This window comes from Musca autumnalis, unplaced genomic scaffold (genome assembly GCF_047663935.1).
Source record: "Musca autumnalis isolate F117 unplaced genomic scaffold, ASM4766393v1 scaffold_1, whole genome shotgun sequence".
Lineage (NCBI taxonomy): Eukaryota > Metazoa > Arthropoda > Insecta > Diptera > Muscidae > Musca > Musca autumnalis.
Window position 1 is genome coordinate 67310155 of NW_027411644.1, and position 18309 is coordinate 67328463.

The 18309-nt window shown below is 36.4% G+C and overlaps 2 protein-coding genes across 2 annotated transcripts in view; both read right to left on the reverse strand.

The window, feature by feature from the left end:
* LOC141400769 (toll-like receptor 5) overlaps positions 1–3495 on the reverse strand; it is a 309334-nt gene extending 305839 nt beyond the window's left edge. Inside the window, exon 1 of the mRNA XM_073980260.1 lies at positions 2113–3495. The gene's annotated coding sequence lies outside the window, so the exon portion shown is untranslated. The remainder of the gene's footprint in view (positions 1–2112) is intronic.
* Positions 1–18309, reverse strand: part of Kyat (Kynurenine aminotransferase) — a 467753-nt gene that overhangs the window by 325657 nt on the left and 123787 nt on the right. The gene's annotated exons all lie outside the window — the stretch shown is intronic.

Below are 18309 nucleotides of genomic sequence, written 5' to 3' on the forward strand. Positions count from 1 at the left end.
CAAATCTTTAAAATATCCTATAAAATGTGATCGTATCAGATCAAAATATTCTGGAAATTTGTTCGGCATAAAATTTTACTATAGGCCCTAGAATACGCCAGGAAGTTACCCTGACATTCCGAATCAACGAAAGTGTGTATATACCCAGCAAAACAAGTCCTCCCAAAATCATGGGTTTTGTAAGGGATTTTTGGCAGCCGTAACTACTCACAAACCCCCTTTCTTCCCCATTATTTTTACAGGGGCATCCACCCAGTTTCTAGTTATTTTATGACCACTAGAATAACTAGTTATTCTGTGGCCACTAGAAGTTGAAAAGTAAAATGAAAAAAATCTATTTCTAGAACAGTTGATGTAGAGAATTTGTTTTTAATTTCATCACACTGCTTACTTTTATTTTACTTTATTTTATTTCGCTGTCTGCCCGAGTTGAACCCACGAACCCTCTGACTTCTAGCCAAAGACACTACACAGTATGCCACGCACACGAATATTAAGGGTTGCATAAGAACTTAAATGTGCAGAGCACATGTGCACCACGAACTCTTATTTTTAAATTAACAAAAACTCGCGTGCCGACGGTGAGCGTTGAACACACAACCCTAGGATTTATAGTCGGACACACACTCACTGTACCACCGTCTTCATTGCTTAGAGACGAGTAAAGTAAGTAGGTTTGCCTTGTAAATTTTTTAAGAAATAACCCATTACTTTTCAGATTACTTGTAATGCGAAAAGAAGCTTGTTTACATTACTTTGTAATGGGCTACGTAATGACTAACGGATCTGAATTTTTGCTGGGTATCTGCAAGACAAAATAGCACATAAAAACGAAAATTACAAATATGTGCAGGAAAAAAGTCGTCCCTTTTTATGAAATAATAAGGTACACAGCCAACTCGATCTTACTCACAATTATTTACATCATTTATTGTGAAAATTGACCTTGGAAAAAAAAGTACGGACACCAATTCTTAAAAAACGCGGACTTCATTGGCGACACTGAACATTTTAAATTCGTTTCATACACGTTTCATTACAATTACAAAATAAAAAACATTTAAAACCTGTTGTTTATTATGGATATTATAATATTTTAAAAACGACTTAAATTATGAGATTTTTTTTTTCAAATACGGTCACTTTGACTTGATTTATGCTCATTTACTAAACAAGAAGCGTATATATTTGTTCATAAATACAAGCAGTGGGATCCTATAAGCAATACTTGACACTATTTAGTGTAAATTGATACAATTGTTTTTCTATTTTTGGCCAGGTTTTTTTGATATTTGGCCACTGTGAATTGTGGAGTAGGGTATAAAAAAATTAAAAACCGTTGTTTATTTTGTATATTATAATATTTTAGAAAACAACTTAAATATTGAGAAAACAATTTTTTCCAAATAGGGCCACTTTGACCTGCTTTTATACCCACTTACTAAAAAAGAAACGTATATATTTTTTCATAACTACACGCTGTGGGATCCTATAAACAGTATTTGACCCTATTTAGTGTAATTCGAAAAAAAATTCGATTTGTGGCCAGTTTTTTCTTGGAAATTTGGCCACTGTGCTACGGACTGGTTCGGCTACTTTCCATAAGCATTAAAACGAAACCCATATTAATCACGGTGCCGGGAGGTATAGAGTCCCCTCGGAAAAACTTTCAACCGACAAATTTCAATCCTCGGTACCTTTTTGATTGGAAATTTAAGTCCTAATATGTCGTAATTTTCCGATTTCTGCAACGAAGTATCGAATGCCTGGAGATATATATAAGCATACATATGTTTTTTTTTCATAATTTCTTAATTCAAGGTTCCACTGTCTGCTTCTGTGATCCGAAGATTTATTAATATCTTTAATTCTTAAATTTCTGAAAAACTGATTATTCGATGAACCCCCACAAATCAGCCACAAAGACAACAAAATAAAAAAGACTTTATAAAAACCGCGAATTAGCCAACAGACCACAACAGAAGGTGTGTTTGTGTTGGTTGTGCTTTGTTCCAAATGAACAGACAGAAATGGCGAGGTAGACAGACAAACAGGCGGGTTCAAGTCGTTCGTTAATCGTTCTTATGTCGTCGTTGTTGTTGTTTGACTTACCTGATTCTCTCAGCGAAACTTTATTTGTGTTTGTCGAATATGGTTTTTGCGATGATGAATAAATACTTGTTTCTGGGGTAGGTGAGGTGGGAGGTGGAAGATATTGGCAAATTGAAGATACTTAAATGTATTGCCTGATGGATGTTGAATGTTTATGCCGGTTTATTATTGCCGCTTAACGCTTGGTGTTCGTTTCTGGAGAGGTAATAAAGAAAAATTCCAATTTACTTCGTAATATAGGCCCCCCGTGCAATACTTTCCAAGTTAATACAAAGTTGAAAATATTTTGTTTTTGTTGCCAGCTTCTTGGCTTTTTCTGTAACTGTTGATTTTGTTGATGAGCGTGGTGCAACAGAGCGGGAGGTATTTATTATACGCTTTGATGATCTTTTATTATCTTTCACGTTTTGTCGTCGTTGTAAAACAATATTTGTTTTCTTTTTTATGTTGCTGTTGTTGTTTTTGTTGTTGTGCGGTGACTAAATAAGCACTGGGTATTAATAGAATAGGTACACACGCACACAGGCACTCACACAAACGCACATATTCACCAAATGACACCAACTGAAAATCAAGTAATTCGAAGTGGAAGCAAAAGACGCACGCTGATGACGATGTTGCACGCTTTACGCCCCGGGCAACGGGTTATGGTAATCCAACTAGAATCCGCGTATGATCGTCGATGTTATTTTATTCCCTCTTTCACACTGCGTCACTGGTTATGGTAATAAAAGTACGAATAGGTATTTTTTTAATTTCGAGAACTTTGGACCCCAGATCGCGCTGTAAGGTGGGCGAGGTATGAAGGAGCCCAAACAGGTTAGCCGTGCAATGCAAAATTTTGTAACAAACTTCACAAATACCAGTAAAGGCTTTCAGACAATTTCAACTAGACACTATTCACTATTTTCAATTTTCGAACTTTTTCGAATTTTTGTTTAAGATTTTTTCTGGATATGTGGATTTTTGTTATTTATATTTATTTCAATTTTCTTTTACAATGAGATTTTCTTTCCACACAGTGAGAATTAATATTTTTGTAATATGTTTCAATATCACCTTTCAAAACATTTTAAATATTTTCTTTCTCAATTTTTATTTTCAAACTTTTTTCCACAATTTTCAATAATTTTCTTTTCAATTTTTTATTTCTTAATCGCTTTTTTAATTATTTTTCCATTAATTTCATTTTATTTCTTTCATAGAATTTTTTTGTCGTCGTCGTCGCATTCACATTATTTATTTTTTTTATCCGCACACCTTCGTCTAGTTGTTTATCGTTTGGATACGCACGATTTTATTGCCTTGCCGCCACACAACTAAGCCAGAGACCGGTTATAAACAAACTGATTGGATTGGAGTTTTGTTGTCGCTGTGTTGAACAAAAAGTCGGGGGGAAAAGGAAATCACGAACGAACACACATTCAACGACAGACACACACACAGATACTCACAACCATCGATTCAGAATTGTTGTCATCGTTGTTCGCTGTTGTTTGATGCCAGCCGAATATGGATGGTCGTAACAACTGCGAACCCAAACAATCAACTTAATATGGGCGACACCAACAGTGTTGCCGTGGTATATCCGGTAGTAAGTATTCAATACTAAATCCACAAAATCGAAGTAATGGGAGCATTTACATATAATAATAGAATAATGAATCATTTTTATACCCTCCACCATAACATGGGGGGTATATTAAGTTTGTCATTACGTTTGTAACTACTCGAAATAATCATTGTAGGTCCCACAAACTATATATATATATATTCTTGATCAGCGTGCAATTCTACATCGATATAGCCATGTCCGTCCGTCTGTCCGCCTGTGGAAATCACTCTAGCGTCCGAATGAATTGAAGTAGGTGGATGACATTTTGGTAAAATCTATTATATGTACGTAGGACTTTTAGTATTGAAAGCGGTCTATGTAGGTCCACGTTTTCATCTACTCCATCTACATCCACTTTACCACCGAATTGGTTTTGATTTGGTATTTTGTGTCTCCAGAGGCTAAAAAACATTTCTACCAAAGTTTGTTTATATAGGTCCACGTTTTGTTATAGCCCCCATATATAGTACGCCCCATATATAGTACGCGTCACTTTAAGATATTTTGAATGTATTAGTCCCATTTGAGCACAGAATCGGTTGTAACTTTGTGTTTTGTGTTTCCAGAGGCTAAGAAACATTTCTACCATAAATGTTTATATAGGCCCACGTTTTGATATAGTCCCCATAGGACAATATCTCCCAATTTTCGGTATTTTGAAGGTTTTAGCCTCATTATCACACCGAAATGGCTGAAATTTGGTATTTAGTCTTCGTTGGGGGTACAAAACCTTCCATCAGAAATTTGTAGGTATAGGTCCACGTCTTCATATAGCCCCCATAGAACGGTACCTCCCGATTTTCGGTATTTTGAAGGTTGTGACCTCAATATCCCACCGAAATGACTGAAATGTGGTAGTAAGTCTTCGTTAAGGGTATACAACTTTCCACCTGAAATTTGTCGGTATAGATCCACGCCCTCATATAGCCCCCATAGGACTATGGCCCCCAGTTTTCGGCTTTTTTGAAGTTTTTAGCTATATTATCCTACCAAAATGGCTGAACTTTGATACTTCGTCCTCCTTTGGGATGCAAAACGTTCTTCCAAAAATTATTCGGTATCGGTCCACGTTTTGATGTACACCCATGGAACGGTACATAACAATTTTCGGAATTTTGAACGGTTTAGCCTCATTATAACACCGAAATGGATAAAATTTGGTAGATAGTCTTCGTTGAGGGTATAAAACTTTCCACCTGAAATTGGTCTTCATGTAGCTCCCATTGAACGGTACCGCCCAATTTTCGGTAGTTTAAAGCCTCATTATTCCACCGAAGTGGCTGAAATTTGGTATTTAGTCTTATTCTGGGCTACAAATATTTCCCTCAGAAATTTGTTGGTATACGTCCAAGTTTTGATGTACCCCCATATAACGATATCCGAATTTTCGGTATATTGAAGGTTGCTGCTCAATATCCCATCGAAATGACTGTCATTTGGTAGTTAGTCATCGTTCCCCACCGAAATAGGAGATATTTGGTATTAAGTTTTTTATTGGGGTATGAAACATTCCACCCGAAATGTACCGGTATAAGCCGACGCACAGTGTCCGATTTTCCGAAAAACCTGGCAAAACTCTAAAAATGAATGGATTTTGACCTAACCTTTGGTTCTAATGTTTTTCGGGCCGCTGATTACATTTTTGATATTATTTAACCCTCAGGCGGTCATTTAAGGGGTGTTTTTGGTCCCTCCTCCTATAAAATGTGATCTTATCGGATCAAAATATTCTACAAATTTCTTCGCCATCATTACTATAGGTCCTAGAATACACCAAAACTCTATATCTTACCTTAACTCCAGAAATATGCAAATTAGAAAAACATCTTAGGGCTAATGTCGTACTTCATCAAAGTTTTGGCAAAATTGTCATACAAAGCATCATTTTAGAAGAATGGCGTCAAAGACAAAAATGTTCTCAGCTAAATTTCACTATAAGACACCAAAGAAATGAAATCTCTATTTGCATTACATACCAAGGAAATATCGGTATCAATTTTGCCAAAAAAAAAAAACAAGTAAGAAAAGCGTTAAGTTCGGTCGGGCCGAACTTTTTATACCCTCCACCACAAATTTCAGTTCTATGGGGGCTATATGATGGCGTGGACCTATACCTACAAATTTCTGGGGGAAAGTTTTATACGCCTAAAGAAGACTAAATACCAAATTTCAGCCATATTGGTGTGATAATGAGGCTAAAACGTTCAAAATATCGAAAATCGGGAGATATAGTATATTAGGGGGGCTATACTACACGTGGACCTACATAAAAATTTTATGGTAGAAATGTTTCTTAGCCTCTGGAAACACAAAATACAAAGTTACAACCGATTCTTTGGTCAAATGGGTCTAATACATTCAAAATATATTAAAATGACGCGTACTTTATAAGGGGTCTTATGTGGGGACTATACCAAAACGTGGACCTATATTACCCAACTTTGGTAGGAATGTTTTCTGGCCTCTGAAGACACAAAATACCAAATTACAACCAATTCTGTGGTCAAATGGGTCTAATACATTCAAAATATATTAAAATGACGCGTACTTTATATGGGGCCTTATATGGGGGCTATACCAAAACGTGGACCTATATAACCCAACTTTGGTAGGAATATTTTTTTGCCTCTGGAGACACAAAGTACCAAATTACAACCAATTCGATAGTAAAATGGGCCAAATATCTTAAAAATTCCTTAAAACGACGACGCGTCACGCGTCATTTTGTATGGGGGCTATACGAAAGCGTGGACCTACATAGCCCGCTTTCAATACCAAAAGTCCTACGTAAATATAACATATTTTCCCAAAATTTCATCAACCTACGTCAATCCGTTCGGACGCTAGAGTGATTTCCACAGACGGACAGACAGACAGACGGACGGACATGGCTATATCGATGTAGAATTGCACGCTGATCAAGAATATATGAAGAAAAGACAAAATTTTTTAGTTTTCCATAAAAAAAATTAAAAATTTTTTTTTAAGCTACATGAATGATTTTTGGTACATACATTGGGAAAAAAAATCCCATTCTTAAATCTATTCGAGATACTAATTTTGGTTGTTGCGCGCAAAAGTTATGGCGGATTCAATTCTGATAAAAAGAAAAAAATCTTTAAAAGACTCTAATCATTATATTGAGAAACTCTCTTAATTAGGGGCTCCCTACATACTATATTGTTACTGAGGTCCCATAATTTTAGTGAAAAAGTTGTAAATTTTCGCGGAAATTAGGAAAGCATTCAAAACAATTGGTAGTTTACAACTTGTTCTAATAAAATGCAAGCTGTTTATGCATCTGAAAAATATATAAAAAAATATGTACGTAATCTAAACATCGCGAAGATTCAAATGAAACCAAAACTATACAAATCCGTTTAGCGGTTTGCATATTATAGCAAAAAACAAAAAATATATTGAGGAAATTTATAAAATTTTTGTAAGAGAAAATATTTATTAAAATTTATTTTGTGAGTTAGTTGAACAAAATGTAAGAAAAATAGGTCGGAGTTTTTCTTCTATTTTAGTTAAATTCCACGCAATAAATCACATTTTTTATTCTAATCACTTCTCGAAAACACGCTAACATCTAGCAGAAGATATGGATATCTTTCAAATAAATGTTGGGTTCATTTAAATGGGGTATAATCTTGAAATAAAATTGTATCGGGTAATGTTCATTTTGAAATGCGTGTAAATCGCGAAATCCTCAAAATCACTTGATGCGCATGCGGTTTACCAATACAGCGAATTCTTATCTTTTAATTTGTACACATTTGCCAGGATTTACTTTGGCCGCTAAGATGTAGCATCGTCTGCAGTTTAGTGTGCAACAAACTGTATTACGCTTATATTTTGCACAAAGTGCATACACTTTTTATGCGCATCCGATTTCACTATCAACCGTGAAAAAATACATCGATCTAAACATTTTTCAATAAAATCCATCAAGAACCGTGGATGTAGCATCACACAGTATTTTTTGGATAAATCGGATACAGCTCCCATGCCACTAAATTTTCCAAACCGCTGTTTTCGCACAAACGCGAGTGATGATTCACTTTCTTCATTGAAATGGAAACGATCCACATAAAACGCGAATTAGTCAGCGATATTTTGAAAAACATTTTTCGAAAATTTTTCAATTTTTGCAGCAGCCATTTCCGCCGTTCTAGTAGATTGATTTCTACGATCTGTGATTCATATGATCCGGATCGTCGAAAAACTAAAATATCGCGGGGTACCAGCACACTCAAAACGATATTGTAAATACTGTCCCCAAAAAATAGGTTTTTTAGAAAAAATATCGCCCTAAATTTTGGCCTTTGGCAGTAGATTACTCTGCTGCTGTGTGGGCTACATACTTAATATACATATCAGATTATGCGAAATCGCGAGTTCTTTAGTCCTATAATTGGTTTTTCGAAATATCTGAATGCGCGTCCCAGTTACATAAAAAATACAAAAAACACCTGAAATCCGGCTTCAAAATGTCAGCATCCATAAAAGGTGGATGCAGTGGAAATTTTGGAAAGTGATACATTAGAAGTGTTATCTTCATTTTGTATTCTCCAACTTTTACTTTGGACAGATGTCCGTCATTTGAATGGTTTAATCAGAAATCGAATAGCAATGTAAAAAACCTGTTTAGATTCAACGTGTTTTTACCTATGGTTTTTCCTTTACGCGGTCGTAACTACCACGTAAATTAAATTTTTTTGCTAAATTTTTGAGCTTTGTACAAAAACATCTAAATTAATCCAGCAATAGTCATTGTTACTGGCAAACTACAATAGTTCGCGTATTATAATAGTGCAAACCTTGGCTTCATGGAAACTAAAAAATTTTGACTTTTCCTCATATATACTTTGTGGGGTCTACAATGATTATTTCGAGTAGTTACAAACGTAGTGACAAACTTAATATACCCCCATCCTATGGTGGAGGGTATAAAAACAAGAAACTAAAATAGGGGTGCAAGCTCCCACAATTTCTACAGTTTTGGAAATATTTGAGTTAAGATCACTTGGAATCCTTGCACTTTAGGTGTTTAATGTCTTTGGCAACTTTACTGACAAGAATGCAAGGAATATTTGTCTTAAAAAAATTAACCCTCGTGCGAGTCATAAAAGGGGTCCTTTTGGTCCCTTTTTCCACAAATCTTTAAAATCTCCTATAAAATGTGGTCGGATCAGACCAAAATATTCTAGAAATTTGTTCGCCATAAAATTTTACTATAGGTCTTAAAATATATCAAAACTCTAAATTATGCCCAAACGCCAGAAAGTGACCCTATACTATATTCTGACATTCTGAATGAAAGAAAATCTGTACATACCTGCAAGACAAAATATCACATAAAAACGAAAAGTGCAAATATGTGCAGGATGTTTCGATGGAAATTGGTAAAAAAAAACCCTTCCTTTTTTATGAAATGATAAATTATACGGCCCAACTCGATCTTACTCACAATTATTTTCATAATTTATTGTGGAAATTGATCTTGAAAAAAATTAACAAGTACGGTCTTCAATTATTAAAGAACGTACAATTCATTGTCGACATTGAACATCTTACATACGTTTCACATACCTTTCATTACAATTACAAAAAGAAAATATTTAATAACCGTTGTTTATTTTGCATATTATCATAGATTTATAAACGACTTAAATATTAAAAAAAAAATAAAATTCCAAATAGGGTCACTTCGACCTGCTTTTATACCCACTTATTAAACAAGAAACGTATATAGTTTTTCATAACTACACGCACTGGGATCCTATAAACAATATCTGACCCTCTTTAGTGTAAATTGATAATTTTTTTTTCGATTTTTGGCCAGGTTTTTTGGAAAATCGGACACTGTGCGACGTTCTTAAATAGCCCCCATAGGATCGTACCTCCTGATTTAAGGTATTTTGAAAGTTGTGGCCTCAATATACCACCGATATGAATGAAATTTAGTATTTAAACTCTCAATGGTATATAAAAAATTGCAGAAGAGAATTATCAGTATAAGCCCCTTTCTTCAAGTAACCCCCATAAAAGCGTACTTTCCGATTTTCGGTATTTTGAAGGTTGTGTCATCAATAAGTAAAGTAAAAAAGCGTTAAGTTCGGCCGGGCCGAACTTTTCATACCCTCCACCATAAAATATTCTGAACTAAAATGGAAAAGTTAGTTTTCATTCCTGTCCACAACTGGGTACCTAAAAATGTCGGATACCTAAAATGTCTTCATTCGGGCGACACTTTTACATAGTGCCTATATCTATCTATGTATGTTGACAATTTTTGGTCTAGTAGCTTTAAGACAACTGGAACCGCAAATGGCAAATTACATCTAGTTCAGCTAAAAATTAGGAGGTTATAACAAAACATGGACCTATGTTGATAGTTTTGGATGAAGAAGTTTTGTGACCACTGGTAATCTCAAATGTAAAATTACTGATAGTTTGGTTGAAAAATGTAGGACAAATTCTAGCTATTTCGGTAAAAATTTGTAGCTGACGTCCTCAAAGTACCGAAAATCGGGGGGTGCCGTTCTATGGGGGCTATACCAAAACACGGACACGTAAAGGTATGGTGACCACTGAGTACGTCAAATGTTAAATTACAGCAAGTTCGGTTAAAATGTGTATGTCAAATCGTAACAATACTGAAAATCGGGAGGTACCGTTATATAGGGGCTATCTCCAAACATAGACCTATTTTGAAATTTTTGATAAAGAGGTGTGATGACCACTAAGAACTTCAAATATCAAATTACAGCTAGTTCGGTTAAAAATTGTAGGTCAAATCCACAAAATACCGAAAATCGGGAGGTACCTTTATATGGAGCCTATATCCAAACATGGACCTATATTGACAATTTTTGGTGGATTGGTGTGGTGACCACTAAAAGCTTCAAATGTCAAATTACAGCTAGTTCGGTTAAAAATTGTAGGTCAAATCCACAAAATACCGAAAATCGGGAGGTACCTTTATATGGAGCCTATATCCAAAAATGGACCTATGTTGACAATTTTTGGTGGATTGGTGTGGTGACCACTTAAAACTTCAAATGTCAAATTACAGCTAGTTCAGTTGTAAATTGTTGCTAAAATCCTCAAATTACTGAAAATCGGGAGGTACCGTTATATGGGGGCTATATCCAAAAATTGACCTATGTTGACAATTTTTTCAAATGTCAAATTACAGCTAATTCGGTTCAAAATTGTAGGTAAAATTCTATGGTGGGCTATACCAAAACGTGCAAACAAAAGACACATATTCCCAAGATTTCAGCATCCTATCTCCATTTTTGTAGATGCTAGAGTGATTACCACAGAAGTGTCGGACATGCACAGATCGACTCAGAATTTTACCCTGATCAAGAATATATATACTTTATAGGGTCGCAAATGAGTATTTTAATGCGTTACAAACGGAAAAACAAACCTACCTTCCATACTATGGTGGAGTGTATAAAAAAGTAATGAGCAACCTAGTTCGAAATTTGCACGGCCCTCTTTATTCTTTTATGTTTATTGTCAGAAATGAAGCAGGCAAGCAGGCGAGGTAGCTTATGTACCCAGGCCTTTAGGTCTAGTCGATATTGTCCAATTTATGTATTTCGCTCAATTCGGAAAATTGTAAATATTGTTCCATGTTTTGGAAAGAACAAAAATGTCGCGCCATATGAACTGTTTTGAAGGGAGTATTATCAGTTGAGATGTATGTACTACTCCTGTAATAAAACGAAATTAAGCTAATTGTTCCTATTCACTTCAATACTGTTCGTGGTGGACCCAGCAAAATAAATTGGAAGTAGTGCAATGTGGACGAGTTCTTTCACGGCATGTTTTGATGCAGTTCAAACGGAGTCGTGAAAAGGGCATTCCATTCCTCACATTTTAACTGCATTTGGATGCAATCCAAACAATCACATCCACTTGTCACATTTTTACAATATCCGGATGCAGTTCAAAGGAGTCGTGAAAAGGGCACTCCAATTCCTCACAATTTAACAGCATCCGGATGCAGTCCAAACGGCTCGTAAAAAAGGCACTCCGTTCTCTACATTTTATTAGCAGTTGTTAGAGATCCCTACAAGTACATAAATCAGTTTGTACATCTCTACAGGCAGCGGCATACATTTTCCAAAAAGCTTGGATTAAGTGGAGAGCGGAGGAAACATGCATGGTTGCGATTGAATTCAATGGAGAATTTTCATAATTTGTGTTAATGTAATAAAGTTCTTAATATTTTTGTTTTACACAAATAATAAATGCATTTTATTTGTTCTGGGATATTTTGTAATTGCTTGCACACATTCCGCAGAATGTACCAAAACACGTGCTTTGGACTGCATCCTATTCTACCCCCAAGTGCAGTGCCAGAGGATCAGTTAAAATGGAATTTGAAAGCGTGCAAATCCAGGGGCTATGAAAATTTTAAATAAAAAATATTCTTCCAAATTGGTTTATTTTGCGTTTTAAAATCTATCCAATAGTAAAAGAACACATATAATAATGGCCCTAACACTATCAAATTTTGATGTCAATATTTGTTGTAGTAGGTATGTGTAAAATTTTCAAAATATGAGAATGTGTGTGTGCCCGCTTGCGACGAAAATTCCAATTGTCGCAATTTAAGTAGTCCAGAACTAGTTCTAATCAGTACTAGTACACATGTTGGCCCCTAAGTAATGCGAAGGGAACCAATTGTCACCTTTTTATTCCCAAGTAAACGAGGAGGCGTCAGTTGCGACTTAATTAACTTAACTTAAACGACGAGTTGTATAAATAATTCACATTTACATTTTCTTCATAACTTTAATATAAATGAAGCATCCAATAACAGAAGCTAGTGTTGATGGACTGAATATCTTCGTACATATTATTCATATTGTTCTGGTATAAAAAAGGAATACGAAGGAAATATGCAAATCGGCCTCTTCTTCTCTCTACCCGCTAGCAATTCCAATTGTCGCAATTTAAATAGTCCTAAACTAGAGGTAAGTGGTACTAGTTCACAATTGGCCCATAAGTAATGCGAAGGGAACCATCTTACACCGATATATCCCCAAGTAAACGACGAAGCGTCAGTTGTGACTATTTCCCACCACTTTTTTTTATAAATAAACTGGAATATGACTGTAAACCTGGAACTAGTACAATACCACCTACAGGTAATGCATAGAGTGTCAATTGGTTACCTCCTATGACATCCCCATGTTAAAGTTTACAGTTGATTGCACTGTGAGGGGTCAGAAGTGGAACTAGTTACTGTAACGCTGAGAATCGACGAGTTTCCGATGCCGAACTAGCCCAACGCGCAAGCGGGTGAATTTTATGGATTGAGGAAAATCAAAATAGTTTTGATGCTTTTCCACTAAACAATTGTTGCCGAGCGCTCTGATATTAGATTTTTCTAAGAGTTTTTCCAATGTATGATCAGAAAATATTCCGATTTCTCAAAATTTCCTTCAGAAGTTGAACCTATTATCAGCCATTGTTTTAAGGAATCTCTGCACATTTTCTTGTGCTTGTTTTCGAAAATCTGCCAATATTCTGCACATTCTCTGATGGGAAATTTTGGTTCGTTTCTCTTTCTCGCTAGTAAATTCCCAGAGAGATTATTTTAAGAACTACAAAGACAAGGTAGAGTTTTTGTTTTGTTTGCATGCTGTGGTTTGTTTTTTTTTAGTTATTTAGCAACTGTTAATTGACAAAGACGTAGGTTAGGTTAGGTTGAAAAAGAGGGGCGAATATAAGAATCGCCACATGCCCGTATGGGGCATACACTTAAGCCAGTATAGGCCTGTTGTGCGCTCTAATTTCAGAAGCCTAAGGGGAATACATTTTTTATTGTTTAATTTATTAAAAAGAAAATAAATTTATCAGTTAAGAAATTCTGTGCCATTGACATAATCTCTTAAGTTTTTGAACTCGCTTGCCCTAATTTGGTGGAGTTCTGGTATAGTGTTATTTCCTAGAAATTGGTTTCTTAGCGTCGCGAAGGCTGGGCAATGACAGAGATAGTGTTCCAACGTTTCGTCGTCCTCTCCGCATGCTCTGCATTCGCTGCTTTCTGCACAACCGATTTTGTGCAGGTGTGCTTGTAGCCCTAGGTGTCCTGTAAGGATGCCTGTCAGTCTACTAATGTCTTTTTTACTCATTTGAAGGAGTTCCTTTGTTTTATCCTTGTCTGGGTTTCCCCAGAGGATTTTTGTATTTTTCCCTTTCTTTTCAGTATTCCAGAGGGATGTATGGGCGTTTTCTGCCCATGCTTTTAACTCTAGACGCGCCGCTTTTAACGGCTTAGCATTATCTAGGCTTATCGTAGCTTGCTCTCTGGCTTGCCTTGCCAAGGAGTTTGCTATCTCGTTATCCCTAATCCCTTTATGTCCTGGTACCCATATAATGTTGACAGAACCATGGTGGGAGTAGTCGTTGATTGATTTTTTACACTGCAGGACAGTTTTTGATTTCACCTTCTTGCTTGTTATTGCTTTAATTGCTGCTTTACTGTCCGTTAGGATGTTTACAGTGATTGGCCTTGTGTTAGCTTTAAACCAGTTCAGACACTCTGTCATCGCTCGGATTTCGGCCTGTAGGATCGTATTATGATCCGGCAGTCGAAGGGAGATTCTAGTTTCCTGGTCTTCGATATATAGACCCAGACCCGTTCTCCCCCCTAGAACGGCCCCATCTGTGAAACCACAGCTTCCAGTTGGCATCCGTTCCAGGGTTCCATCGATCCACATGTCCCTGTCTGGTATTAAAATTTCACACAAGGCGGATTCAATTGTTTCAGGTATACGGTCTGATACAATATGATATATTGACTCACCCGTTGTAACCTGTAATATGCTTTGGTGGTATGTTTGGTGGTCTCTTACGATCCACTCGCTCATCGACTTAAGTCTTATAGCTGCGATGGCTGCCTCATACCTTACCTGAATTTCTATTGGGTGGACAAATAAAATTGTCTCTAAAGCCCTAGTTGGTGTAGTCCTCATTGCCCCGTTAATACTTAAGCAGCACGTTCTTTGGACTTTTTGCAGTACTTTTACGTTGCATTTCTTGTCCGTAGCTGTCCACCATACCACAGAAGCGTAAGTTAGAATCGGCCTAATTACGCTTCTGTATAACCAGTGTGTCATCCTAGGATTGAAACCCCATTTTGAGCCTATAGCTCTTCTGCAGGTTGACCAACATCTGTGGGCTTTATTAGCCCTTTCCTGAATATGGTCTCTCCATTTAAGTTTCCTGTCTAGAATTACTCCCAGGTACTTAATTGTTGGAGAAATGTTTATCATCTTATCTAGGAAAACGGGTTCTTCGTAAGCTCCTATTTTCGTTTTCCTAGTGAATAGACATAATTCTGTTTTTTCCGGGTTGACATTTAGACCTCTCGGTCTAGCCCAGCTGTATGCTATTTTTAGAGCCGTTTCGGCCCTTCTACAGAGTATATTTGGATTCTTTCCCCTAAGAAGTATTATAACGTCGTCTGCATAGCAGATGGGTTCAAATCCTTCGTCGGTTAAGATCCTTAGTAGACTATTTATGGTGGTAACCCATAGGAGAAGTGATAGTATTCCTCCCTGTGGCGTCCCCTGACCAACTTTGTCTCTTTTTGTTACGTCTTGTAGCGCGCAGCTTATCCATCTATTCCTTAGCATGTGGTCTATCCAGTGCCTCAAGGCCCGGTTTACCTGAAACTCGTCTAAGGAGTGGATTAGCGTTTCGGTGCTGACGTTGTTGAACGCTCCTTCGATGTCGATGCAAACTGCGAGAGTATACAACTTCATCTCGAAGGTTCTCTCTATGTGGTGTACTACCTCATGTAATGCGGTTTCCACTGATCTACCTTTTACGTATGCATGTTGTTTGTACTTGAGCATATCGTTAGGGATGTTACTCTTTATCATGGTGTCGACCGTCCGTTCCATTGTTTTGAGTAAGAATGAAGTTAAACTTATCGGACGATAAGATTTTGGTATTGCATAACTTGACTTGCCGGGCTTGGGAATGAATACTACCCTTGCCTCTTGCCAGGCCAATGGAGTATACGCAAAGTTTAAGCAAGCATTGAAAATCTCGACCAGATTGGACGAAATATAGTCCACTTCCCTTTGAAGTAAGGCTGGGAAAATCTGGTCTGGTCCCGCTGCTTTGTATGGTGAGAAGCTCATTATTGCTTCTTTAATCATCAAGTTGTTGATTTTTGGTGCTTCTTCTGATGCATAAGCCATCTCCATCGGTGACACTGTGTGTGCCGTAGTACTCGACGGGAAGTGCGTTCTCATCAGAAGGCTTAGAGTTTCCTCGGTTGTTTCCATCTTTTTACCCGTCTCATCAACCATAAGCTCGGGTTGTGAGTGAGTTTTAGATAGAAACTTTTTAATTTTAGAGACGTCATTCACGCTATCTACCTGTTCACAAAAAAGCTTCCAGGAGTTCCGTTTGGCGTTTCTTGTCATTTTGTTGTATTCTTTTAGTTTTGTTTGGTAGTTGTCCCAGAATACAGCTGCTTTTTTACGTTTTGCCCTATTGTAAAGTCTTCGGACGTCTTTGCCTTTGTTACGAATTTCCCCTGTCATCCAGGGTTTTTCGTAGGCAGATTTCCTCTCTCGAAGTGGACAACTTTCTTCGAAAGACCTTACTAGAGCCTCTGTTAGTTTATTGACATTTCTATCAATATCTTCTTTGCTTAGGCAAACCTCAACTTCTTGCCCTAGTCTATCTTTAACTTGTTTTCCGAACTTAGCCCAATAAGTTTTGGATTTATTTCGGAAAGTTATCGGATTCGGCGGTGGCCTTGATATTTTAAACCTAATATACCTATGGTCAGAGAAGGAGTGTTCCTTTGAAACCCTCCACTCATGTACCTCGTTTATTAGATTTTCTGAACATATTGTTACATCTAATACTTCCTCCCTAACTCTGTTAACAAAGGTTGGTGTATTCCCTATGTTAAGGGTTATCAGGTCGTTAGTATTCAAAAATTCTAGAAGGGCTTGACCCCTCTTGTTAGTATTAGTACTACCCCAGGAAATGTGGCGAGAGTTAGCATCGACAAAGACGTAGCGGAACATGTTATTTTGTGATTTAAATCGCAAATTAAAATTGTAAGTTTGCAAAAACATAATGGAATAATCAATATTTTTAATTATATTTTAGAAAAATCAAATAATAGCATTCGAAAACTTTATCAGGAAGGACTGCGACTATAATTTTGCAATTTTTGCGGGCAGCAGCGGTGAATAATATAATAAATACACATTGTAATTATGAACATAGGTATATAGCTTAAATAAAAAAGTTCTTATTTAAAATTCGAATCAAATCCGAATATAGATTAAGAATTTAGGGTAAGTATATTTGGAACATCTATTGAAACATCAGAATAGTTTCCGACATTTTCGAATACTTCTTCAGAGTATTGTCCGAGATTGTTACGAAGATAAAAATTTACTTCAGATTTTTTTACGAAATTTCTTCAGAATTCGAAACTAATTTTTGTGGAAACTCGAATGCTCCTTTCGAATTTCCCTCGACAAATTATTCCGAATTCTGCGAACCGCTTCACACAAAAACGAACATGTTTTGCATGCGAAGACGGCATCAGAAATGGAAACTTGTGCAGAGATTTCGTCCGAATTCGGTACGATTTCATCAAAAATTGTTTAGTGAGTTGTTACACACTTGTCAAGCACACACGTACAGAACGAGTTCATCGGATGGACAAGTCAATTTGATAGTGTATGGCCCCCGCTTTATAATTTTTTCATTTGACATTTATTTCCTTTACAAATTTGTTCATTTCACATTTTCATAGAAACAAAATTGAACCCCAGTACAGATCTAAATTATTTTATAGTTAATTGCATAAATCATTTCCCATTTAGTATTAACCCTGGCAACCCTTCTCCAACAGTATTTTATTTAAATGTTTTTAATTTGTTTTGCTTTGTCGCTGTTTTTCGGTGTATCTTCTTTGTCTACCTTTACTTGGTGATAGTTGTTATTGTGTGTAACGCCGACAAAATGAGTGATTCAAGTGGGAGAGAGAGGAAGTAGTATGGTGCCTGACTTGCTGACTAAATAACATAACAATTTATAAAGAATACTCCATGCCTCACAAGCCATCCAACAACAAAACAGACACTTACGGAAAAGGTGGCGCGACAACTGAAATAGTTGTCCAACAACTTTGTGTGACGATAATCATAACAAAAATAATAATGATGATGTTCTTTCTCATACTCAAACATTGTGCATTAACAGCAAGAATGAAAACAAAAAATACATAGTGAATATGATGACACAATACAAAGCGCAACAACAATAGTAATATACAAAATCAAACGAACGACAAACAAAACAACAACAACAATGAAATTCAATGCATCATTCAGGTAGTGCAACATCAAACATTGAGGCAAGATTATGGAACAAATTCACGACGGTTTGACATCCATGTTGCCACCCAACATGTTTGGTGTTCGCTATTGTCTTTTTGAAGATGGATATCTTTCAGATACTTTTATGGATTTTGTTGGATGTTGGAATTGTCGATTGAAATAGGG